General features: G+C 40.0%; 1 protein-coding gene across 1 annotated transcript in view; it reads left to right on the top strand.

Moving 5' to 3' along the window:
- The window catches only part of LOC306814886 (uncharacterized protein), a 262,807-nt gene that overhangs the window by 140,140 nt on the left and 110,935 nt on the right, over nucleotides 1–11,732 (top strand). The window lies entirely within an intron of this gene.

Below are 11,732 nucleotides of genomic sequence, written 5' to 3'. Positions count from 1 at the left end.
ACAAGTAGGAAATTAGAACATGCTGTATCCTGTGAAAAGTTGTTAACAGACTTAAAAGCAAGAGTGAAATAGCTTCAAACTTGAATAATTTTCCAGTGTGGATTTTAGCTTCAGCACTTCTGTCTGTAACCTATCAAGAACTCACATTTTGACATCCTGAATCTTGGAGCCATTTGGCTTTGACTTTGTGGCTTTGCTTCATCCATAGTTACATAATTCAGAAAAACCTACTCCTATAAAACTAATGGTGAATGGATCTAAAGTTTCTAAAAGAAAAAGGGTCCAATTGGTTTGATTTATCATTCCATTGTGCAGAATTTTGTCACAGCTTTTGATACTCCTGCCAGGTAATTCTGCAAAGTGGCCAGACTATGGCCTGTCAATTAAATTGGGAATACACAGAGCTGCAGAGGAATAACAGGTCCAAAAACACTCAACAGTGGCTTCTGAGCTAATGGGGATTTCTCCTGTACTGGAATAAAAGGAGCTTTAAGGTTACAGGAAAAAATAAAATATTTCATGTTGAGAAAGTGATTTGCATTCTACATGCATGAGCAAATATAGCTGTGGCCTCCAGGGAGTTACCTCATAGAATAAAGGAGAAAGCAGGTAAGTTGCTTTTCCAAGATTATGTTGACTGTTTTAATAGAAAATTACAGGGAATTCTATGTTATGCCTGGGGTTTTTTGGTGTTGACAAAAACCATGCTTCCTGTTACAGGATGCTCCACGACACAAGTGAAGGATTATTTTTTTTTTTTTTAATAAAAAATCTGACATTGGAAATTACGCATCAAAACTTTCAAACTTATTTTACTGTTTGTTTTCAGGTCAGTGCAAACAGACTGTATTTGATAAAGATCAAACAAAAAATTAGCTACTGCTGTAGTTTATTTGTCAATAATGTCAATTGAACCACTCAGTCAAGTACCTCTGTCAGCCTAGTTTTTGTATTCCATCAAGAGTTCTCTGAGTTATGAAAGTTTTCACTTGCCTTAGCTTGAATATTTGTGTATTCATGCCTTGCAGTTGAGTTCACTGCTGTGAGAAGGACCCTAATTTATTTTTCCTTCAAGCATCATCTGTTTTCTCTGCTTTTACAATAACACATTGAATGCACAATACCCAGGGGTTATTTTCATTACATAATCCTTACATTTGCAGGAGCAACCCTTGCAAAGTAAGTGCTGAATGTTCTGCAGGTTCTTGGAAAAGTTTTGTTTTGTGCAAGTGTTTTGACCAGTCGTGGGATTCTGCATAGCTCTGCCATCCAGCAAGAGGTGAAAAACAATGTCTAGCACAGCAGCAAACTTAGAAAGAATTCCAAAGCAGACCAGTTATATCATAGCAATAATAATATATAATTGTTACTAATATTATTATGACTATTATTAATTATCCTGTTAATAGTGGTGGAGTTGAGATGTTGGTCTTGGATAACAGTTACACACATGTGAGGCAGATACTGAAATTAGTTATTTTGGTAAAATGCATTAAAACTAAAAGTCAACAAACTTGTGTCTGAAAAGGCAAAGGACAGGAGAATAGTTTTAAAGTAAGTGGAGTTGCTGTAATCAATACTTGCACTGTATCGTGGTACTTTTTGCCTGTGAGTATTTGCAAAAGTGAACATCCCAATATTTAAAAGGTTGTAATTGTGATAAAATAAGCATTGTAAGATTTGTCCCATTTATCAGATGCATATGAAGCAGTATGGACAAAGTCCACATAATAATTGCATAAAGTCATGGGTTTGAATGGACACTTTTAGTCAGAGGAAGCAGGACTGCTGCCTTTTCTTAGATCCATTTCTAGTAATGAAGTTTCTCCTGCTATGAAAGTTTTATCATTTTGCCCACAAAATACCTCTGCTGCATTTTTAATTACCTGTTTAATTTATTCTGTTAATCTTAGTTTCGTCTCACTGCAGGCTTTTTATATTTCCTATACACAATCTGCTGTTTTCTTCATAAGGAAGCCCCCCTCTCACTTTGTTGTTGAATGAAACATGATTGGTTTTAGTCAAAGTCTCAGTCCTTTGCTAATTTAAATCAGTATTATTTTATTAACATAAGTGGAAACAGAAATTCATGTGGGATGATAAGGTAGCTGCATGTGTTCATTATTTTATTTAATTTAAAGACAGCAGGTCTTTAAAATCTGAGAGATTTTTTTCCAAGATCTGCAGAACTGTCTAACACCGAAGCATTGCTCCCATACACTTTAGTGAATAGGGAAAAAAAAAAAAATTGTTTTCTTCAGTTAGTTTTGAATTTTGAGTCACAGCAAAACAAACAAACTAGGTTTGAATCCACACCTAAAAAATGCTTAATAAAGTCTGCAGAAAACTAAGATTGCAGAGTTCTCTTAATTTTGAGAACTGAGAGTTCAGATGCTGCCCAGAATTTCCTCAGAAATTAATCTGTCTGCTCGTTGGCTGTGATCAAATCCCTCCTTATTGGTGCTGATGAGCTCATCTGGAAGTGAAAGAACGGAATAAACACTATTCTGTGAGAGCAGATCCTTCCAGTCAGTGTTGACACATGTTTTCAGGACAGACTTGAGCAGAATGTCCTATTTCTGCCACATCCTTCCAAATGTAGAGTTGCCCAATAACCTTTAAATTTAGTTTTTTAATGAAAGGTGTGCTGTTGCTTAGAGTATTTTGAAACCAAAGTACCTGCTTAAAAAATTCCTGCTTATACAGGGAAATTCCAAAAATTTTAATAATCTAGTGTGAATAAAACTGATAGAATCATGATTTTTCAGTGTGTATCCTTTTCTGAAGTTTGTATAATAGGAGGGAAATGTTTCTTGGTAGGGGATGTGTCTTCTACACATCTGTGCTTACACTTAGCACCCTTAATAATCAGCTTTAGTGCTGTAATTCTATTAATTTTATATAATTGTGTTGCCATGAAAGGACTACGGAGCAGCGGAGAACACAGCAACAAGACATTCTCTTGCTTGGTGCAGAAAAGAGCAAGAAAGAACAATTTATTGAAAGAAACCATTGCCTTCAATAAGGCAATTAGTGCAAAACAAAACACAAACAGATCATTGGTCAGAGAAGGAGACACCTCTCCTCCCTGACTTTCTCAGGATCTTGCAGGTGTTTATCTCTGTTATGATTCTTTCTCTTGTGTTTACAATAAAGAAGAAACGTCTAGCATGGGAAAAATCCTAACTGAGCCTGAGAAAGTTTCATGGACTGAGAAAGGCCTGGCTAAAAAATGTGCCTAGGCCTTCATCAGTGTCCACATAATTGTATTAATTTTATGAGTTGCATATGCCATGTACTGGGCTGAAAGCATTTTGGCATTTTACATTCTGGATGCGTAATCCTTGAGCTGTATCCTTGAGATGTATTTTCATCTGTGCACTTCTCTGAAAGGGAGATGAGCTACCCTGAAAGCCAAGCTGCAATTTCCCACTTGAGAGGCCAAAAAACAAGAAAGGGAAATCACAAGAGATGCCAGACCCCTGTGTGAGCTGGTGTGTCTCTCTCTGCTGAGCACAAACCTACACAGATCTGCTGTGTCCTGCTTCAGCCGAAGCTAAGGGCAGTTCTTTTGCCATTGCACAAGCAGAAATGTTGGAAATATAAAAATAAAAAAGCAAGAGGAATATGATACCTGTAGGTATTAGGTGACAATAGTCTTGGTGACTTAAAACTGCCTTGCACTGGGGGTGGTGGATCCAAGACTTCTCCAGGCAGACTGTTCCAATGTCTGATGAGAGCAATGTTGGATTTGTGTGGATCTGCTGGTGGATAAGGCTGGCACTAAAAGATAAAAGAGATGGGTAGGAAGGATTCCACTGATTGATGAATGGGAAAAGGTATTTGCCTTTACAAATTGTAGGTTTGCTGATAAATGAAATTGGATATTGGAAGGTGAAAGAAGCAATGGGGGAAAACTATGAATTGCATAAGAATTAAAATTTAAAAGGAAGAGTTGTACATTAGAGGGGAATGTTAGGTGTTCTGAGAAGTCTGTACCTCTCAAGTACCTCAGCCAATGGGGAAAGAGAGGGAAATGTGGCCGGGAAAATAGGATAAAAAGGAGGCTGCATCCTCCAAAAATTTGAGAGGTCCCAGGTGAATGTCCTATGACCTCTCCCTTTATTCAAATAAGGAAAAAGGACTGCTCTGTCTCCTTTTTGGACATAAACCTCTGGTGTTTGTGGATTAATTTTCCTGACACTGACAACCCTTGGGCTGAAGAAATGTTTCTTAATATCCAATCTAACCCTCCCCAGGCCCAGCCTGAGGCTGTTCCCTCAGATCCCAAATCCCCCTGGCTGTCCCCTCCTGTCAGGAGCTGTGCAGAGCCACAAGGGCCCCTGAGCCTCCTTTGCTCCAGCTGAGCCCCTTCCCAGCCCCCTCAGGAATTCTGCAGCCCCTTCCCAGCTCCCTCAGGGATTCTGCAGCCCCTTCCCAGCCCCCTCAGGGATTCTGCAGCCCCTTCCCAGCTCCGTTCCCTTCTCTGGGCTCTCCACCCCTCAGGGGCCATTGGCTCTTGGCCACCTGGGCACTCCTGGGCTCGTGTCACTGCTGTCACAGCACCCCAGGGCCTGTCCCAGCTTTCCAGACACTTTTCCCCCATTCCCGCTGGTGTGTGCTTCTCCAGATCCTCCTCTGGGCCTCGTGCAGTGGGTGTCACATTCACCAGCTTCAGTCACCCGGAGCCTTCCTGATGGAGGATGGAAATGGCTCAACGAGGCCTTCCACCAGCCCCTTCAGCACCCTGCCCCACAGATCTGTGCTTGTCACAAGTTAAACACGGAGCACATTACTGACCCCTTCTCCTTGGGTTACGGGGGTTCATCCCTTTTTCCATTTCATGATGGTGGGTACCCCACCTCGGCATTCTCCTACTCCTGGAGCACTGTGGTTTTTCCCCTGGATCTAATCGAGATTCTCCTTGGCAGTCCTTCGGATGCTGAGGTATTCGTAAAAATATTTTTGTTGTCTGTTACAGCAGCAGCCAGATTAATCTCTGGTTTCGGCCTTGGCCTCTGTGAATCATGAGGCAGAGCACTAGAGAACATAAACTACTCTGAGTTTGCTGTGCTTGTTTACTGATTTAAGTGCTGCCCAGAGCAGCACTTCGTTGGCAAGCAGATTCTTCTTTGACAAAGAATCCTCCTGGTTTATTCACAACAGACACAATCCTGAGGACCTGATAATTACTGCCTGGTTTAAACTGGCCCTGTTTAAACCTCCAAATGGAGAGGTTTTTGCCTATAGAAGCTTAGGCAAAAGAAGGTAGAAATTGTGCTCTCATCAAGAAGCCTGGCTGTTTCTATTTCTTGGGTCACACACATACATGTATATGACCTCATGTATATATTATTATTATTTTTTTTACTTTATTTTCTATAGTATATTAAAAGGTGTATGTACAAAGAAGGCAAATCAGCCTCCTCATTTGAATGCTTTGCCTTTTTTCCCTCCTAAACTAGAAGAGCTCTGTATGAGACTGTATTGCAAGAACAGATCTAAAAGATCTAAGCTGTAGTACACAACCATTCATGGTGCCTTTGGCTTCAAGAAGAAAAGTTTCTGCCAAAGGGAAGGGAAGCTGACTTTGCTGTACTTTTCTTTTGCTAATCCAGATAAGTAAAAAGTTTTTTGGCACAGAAAACCCTTAAAAGTGTCGCAGTGGTTTGATTATATATTTATTTATATATTATATATATATATATATATGTTTGCTATAACTCTGTGCTGCAGACATGAGAGATGCTGTCAATGCTTCCATGTCTGAGGCAGAGTAGGAGAAATTAGAATTCCTGCTTCTCTGCTTGTTTCTTTGCACATACTGTGTCATGGTTGTACACATCATCACCTCCCCCCTATTCTATCTCAAGGTTCAATATTTCTGGGTTTTTTTGTGTATGCATATGAATATGTGTGTATATGTGTATGTGTGTGTGTGCATTTGTATATGAATGAAAGATAAAACTGATTTTTTTAATTCTTGAGGAAGGAATCTGCTGCTTTGTCCTTGAGAAAAGACAGTGAAAATTTTAGTCCCAAATCAACTCCAGTGGATGATGCTTTCATATCATTTTAGAAGATTAGAGCAAAAGAGATTCTGTCTGCGTTTTAGAAAAGGTTCTTTTATTTTAACACAGGGAGAAGTTATGGCAGCTAGCAGTGCAGATCTGAGACATTAAGGAGGTTCACAATAGTCAAGGAAATTTTAATTGCCAATGTGAATTATTAATGTGAATTTTTCCCCTGAAAGCTTGGTTTTGTTATTGCAGATACAAGATCTTAAGTGAATGAGTTGTTTGTCCCTAGGAAAAGCTCTTCTTAGGCATCCAGAGAGTAACAATTTGTGTCTCCACAAGGTGGCATTGGATGTCAGGGGACTACAGAGTCCAACCCAGTGAGGAAAAATGACTTTAATTAGCCAGCAGTAGGGAGATAATCTGCCTGCCATGTGACACATAAATGCTAGGCATGGCTGGAAAACCTGAGCTCTCCTGGTCAGTGATGAATCTGAATGGAAGAGCTCAGTAATTGTAATTAACAAAAAGTACATTTAGCTGCTTTCAACATTAGCAGTGCAGTAACTTCTGCCTGAAAGATTTCAGTGTGTTCCAAAAATTGCTTCCCACTTGCTGCTTTTAAGCCAATACCTCAGAGATAACTCAGGTGTCTGCTTTTTGTACCTTGGTCAACTTCTTGTAAAAAGTACTCTTGCAGTTTGATGGGACAGCAGTGAAATCCTATTGAATGTTTCTATTCACTTGATAGGAAATGTTCAAAAAGTAAGTTTTGGACAAAAGAGACATGAAAATACTGAAAGTATTTGGACAGATAATTTAAATCTGACTATGAAGGTTTCATAAGTAAAACTGGCTTAGTCAGTTTTGCTTTGTAACTAAACAAACCAAAAAACTCTGATAAAAAGATATAAAGAATCATTACCCTGATATGATGCATCTTCCCATCTGCAGGAAATCTCTCAATCTCTTATACTTCCTCCTGTTTCTGAAATATTTTTTTTAATTGAAACATTTATTTATTTTCAAGGCCTCAGAAATATTTGGTTCTGGTTTTCTGCTTGGATTTTTTCTTATTGAGTCAACTTTTTAGCATGTATTTCCAAAGAAAGGAAAACTCACTAGATCAACAGGGGTGGACAGGTATTTTTTAACTGGAGAAATTAAATAAAACCAGGTATTTTTAATAGTCCTCTGTGTTTCACATTTAACCCACTCCTTGGTGTTTCTTAGATAGTTTAAATGCATATAAAAATTGGGGAAGCAAAATTAACTCCAGCAGTACTTAGTCAATTGTTTCAGGCTTCTGGAGAAAATGCTGGAAATAATGCTTGTTTAATAAAAGGCCTTCAGTGGAAGCTGTGGCAGATAAAATTCATGCCCATAACTTTCACTAGCCATATTTATCAGAATCACCTCTCTCTGTTCCAACTGTGACTCCACACTATGTCAATGTCAGCCTTGCTTCATTGACAGTGCTTCTTCTCCTGTAAGTTAAATAAATTTGCAGAACTCTTCTACCTGTTATGTAGCACAGACCTCCTTTTCTTGGATTTTGAGCTAGATGAAAATAACATTTTTCAGCATTTTTTAATAAGAAATACAGTGACAAAAGACAGGTCTGCTAAGTACCTTGATGTTGTGGATCTCTGCAAAGACATTTATATAATAGTGTGCATTTGGCCTGAATGTTTCACTTGATTAGATGTGGGTGGTGATGTTTGAGAGCTCAGTCATCAGCCCTGGCTAGTATTTCTCTGATAATAAAAAAAGCAAATGTCAATTTTCTTTCTATCCCTTTTAACCCCTTCTCAGGAATGCATAAATACAAAATCTCCACTTCCCCCACAATGGGCAGGAACTCCTGGGAAACACCACCAGAAAAAAAAAAAAAAAAGAAAAAAAAAAAGAACAAAAAATAATAAAAAAAAAATCAGACACTCTCTCTGCCATTTATTCCCATGCTGTGGAAATACAAGTAATAGTTCACAAACAGCCACAGTGCAGCCACTGAAAAGAGAGGAAGCACCTGGGTCCCAGCACAGCCAGCAAGGAAACTGTGCCTCATGTCCACTCCAGTGAGTGCTGAGAGGCTGCCTGACCTCAGGGTGAGGAAACCCTGTTCCTATCACCAACCTTATGGGAAAAATGTCAGTGATCACCCATTTGGGAACAAATTTTCCCAAGTGAGCACCCATGCCCACGAATCCAGCACATTCACAGTGCTGGATTTTTATCTCTCCTTCACTGAATGCTGTAAGGAGTTATAAAATTAGAATAATGCACGATCCTGCATTCTAAATTTTATGTTGTCTTAATTTTTACATGATACTATAAAACAATATGAATTTCAACCAATTTTGTAGGTAAAAGCTGGGAAAACCAGACTACTTTATTAAGCAGAGACATCTAGGATAGGCTGTGGGAGCTAGAGAGGATGGCTCTCTTCTAATGCTAAAGTTGTGCTTGCACTTCTTTATTAAATTAGAGCCATGTAAAGCCATGTTTGCACTTGGTCATTCTGTTTTCCCAGGGCTGCATAGACATTGTGCAGAAGTAGCAAATAATGAAAAATCAGTGTAGCATCTGACAAGACTTAGTAACACACAGCTTTTTCTGGTTGCTTATTTAACATCTTTTTCCCCACAGAAATGAGTAATGATTTAATTGGCTAATGTTATTGTTCACATAAATGTCTGAACTATCTTTTGATGCAGGGCCCACCCATGACCAACGAGGGCTTATGAGACTCAGAGTTTTCCTCTGTGGTCTCTAGAGATGGATAGCCATGTGAAGGCACATCTGATTAATCTAATTTAAGTGCTCCAAGCCATTATATGGAGCACTTTAAGTCATCTTATGGTCAGATACATACTTTCAGGTCTTTCCCTTCACTTTTTAGTCAATTCTCAGCTTGAAACAGAAGCTTTCTGTTTGACCCTATGTATATATCAGGGGTCTCTATTCTAAAATTAAATCAAGTTTCAGTTATTTGTGTCCTCAAGTTTACTCACTTATTATATAACAAGGTGTTTTCATGAATATCTTTGTGCTTTACCTCTCCTATTTTATTTTGTAAGTGTACTCAGACTTTTGTGTCTTCACTGTTTCTCTTCTATATACAGACTGGAGAAAAAAGTATCAGTATGCTGAAGTTATTCCTAGGGCTAATGTCCACATTTATTTTTTACCAAACACTATGACAGCAAAAGGCCACTGTACTTGCATTTGTCTTTATTAAGGACATAAGCTGAAAACAGAAAATAATTTTAGATTTTTCCTGGGTTCTTCTTCCAGATTTTTCATCTAAGTTTAAGAGACTTAAGAACTCAGGTGGTGCATCCACTGAGAAGGTAAAGCTTACCACCAGCCATATGCTTCTGCTCTTCTTCCTCCAGGTAAAAAATTCCTTCCCTTGGAGATAATCTTATTTGTCAGTCCTCCACAACACACTTAGGCTTGGCACATTCTTCTGTACCACTAGGGCTTTAAAGTCCTTTTTTGTTAAAAAATGCCCATTTTATGTTGTGGTCCCTCCTAATCTTTTTCCTGATGGGTTCCTCTTTTCTTGAGTCCTAATCTCCATTTTGTTAAAATCATAGGATCACAGAGTCAAAGGCTCATTGAATAGTTAGGTTTGGGAGGGACCTTAAAGCTCATCTCATTCCACCTCCACTGCTGTGTCAAGGACACCTTCCACTGTCCCAGGCTGCTCCAAGCCTTTCTTGGGCTGCAATGCAGAATGTAACCAAAAGTATATATTCTATCACCATCTGTTAAACCAGCTGGGCAATCATCTTTATCTTCCCACAGCCCATCCTCCCTCCAGCAGATATCTCCTGTTCATGGCCACTGAGTCCCAGGGCATGGCTGATAAAATTCCATCATCCCATGGGAGATGCTCCAGCCAGGGCAGGAGCCAAGCCTTTCCTACCCAGAGAAAAACTGAGATTTGGAACACCAGAGCAGCCTTTTCTACTGGATTCCAGAGGGAAACCAGATCCTTTTACATCATCCCTGGACCTTCAGAGGAAACTGCCCCTTCTCCAGGAGCACTGCTCCAGCTGAACCACATCTGCCTCTCCAGGATTGGCAGCCATCCTTTAATGGGACTGCTAAGAACACCCTGACACTGACGGGGTGTCAGGTTGTATTCTGACAAGAATAGTCAAAAACTGTTATTCCTATTCCAATATCTTTGCTTGAGAGCCCCTTAATTTCAAAATTATAATAGTTTGGAGGGAGGCAGTTTGCATTTTCCATTTCAAAAGGCTCCTGCCTTTCTTAGCAGACACCTGTCTTTCAAACCAAGACAAAGCCTGGCTTTGGACACTTCCAGGGATCCAGGGGCAGCCACAGCTTCTCTGGGCACCCCATGCCAGGGACTCACTACCCTTACAGGGCAGTGCCCTCTGGCACTGGGAAGCACTTCCCTATTGTGCTCTTATTACATCTTCTTATAAAAAAGTCCCTGGAGTTCCTTTAGGCCCTGGAAGGGGCTCAGAGCTCTCCCTGGACCCATCTCACCCCCAGATGTCCCAGCCTGGCTCCAGCCCTCTGAGCATCTTTGTGGCCTCCTCTGGACCCACTCCAGCAGCTCCACATCTTCCTTGTTGCATCCAAACCTGGATGCAGTTGAGTTTCATAATTTTCTCCATCACACCTTCAAGCCCATATCTCATTTGTTGCTGTCTCCAGTTCTATTTGTGATCACACCTGAGCCTCTGATAGTATTTTATCTTATTCAATGTGCTTATGTGGAAAATCAGCTTTATCAGGTACCTGATGAAGGTTAACATATGTCCTGCTGGATCTGCATCCAATTAACCTCTTTTTATTGTGCTGCCCAGTACTTATGGGAGTTTTTTTGCCCTAATTCCCAAGAACCTACGGCATTTTCTTTAAAGATGATACATTTTCAAAATCATAGTTATTTTCTTTTATAATTGTTACTTTTGCTCATAAGGACACTGGGACAACAGAGAACCTATCCACAAATGTCTGGCAGATATTTCAGGAGGGAAAACACAGCCTTTTTCATTGCAGTATTACAACTGCACCTTTAAGGCAGTCAGCCAGTTAGTGATTTGTGGTCAGTTGTGCCTAGTTCTTGTTTAAACATTTCTGTGAAGTTTTTATTTGTACTATGAGGGGCATTCGATGTGGAGCTCAAAGCATATCCAAACAAACCTGTGTCAGAAGAAAGTCCCACAACAAGGTGCCCATTTTTCTTGGTGGCTAAGGACAGAAGTGGTTTATGACACTGCTCTTCTGAAAACCAGTTGAGCCTCAGGACTGCCAAATTAGAATAATGTGCACAGAGAGGCTCTGAAAACAATGTCGTGTGTTTTCCCACTGTGTGAGTCAGACCTCCACTTGAGAGCCTCCAGCTACTCAAAATCTCCCCTGCTTTTCTCTCTCAGCAAGTTCAGGAGGAGCTGCCAGCTCCAGAAATTCAATTATGGCTGTTTAATGTTTTACTTAAAACCCAGCTCCTAATGGCTTGTGACCACGTGATAACTTCAGCTTCCATGTGGAGAAAAATGAAGGTTCTGGCCATCAAAAAGCAGGATTTAAGCGCAAGTGGGACTTAAATAAACACAATGATCTCATAAAATGAAGGAGGAGGACAAGGAGCAACATTCTTTGTTGGATGTCAGACAAACATCTACCAGAGTAATTCTGCTGTGATTCGTTTTGCCCTGGGAAAAACTC

Source organism: Erithacus rubecula (genome assembly GCF_903797595.1).
Source record: "Erithacus rubecula genome assembly, contig: SUPER_Z_unloc_3, whole genome shotgun sequence".
NCBI lineage: Eukaryota > Metazoa > Chordata > Aves > Passeriformes > Muscicapidae > Erithacus > Erithacus rubecula.
This window is presented reverse-complemented; position numbering and strand designations above follow the sequence as displayed.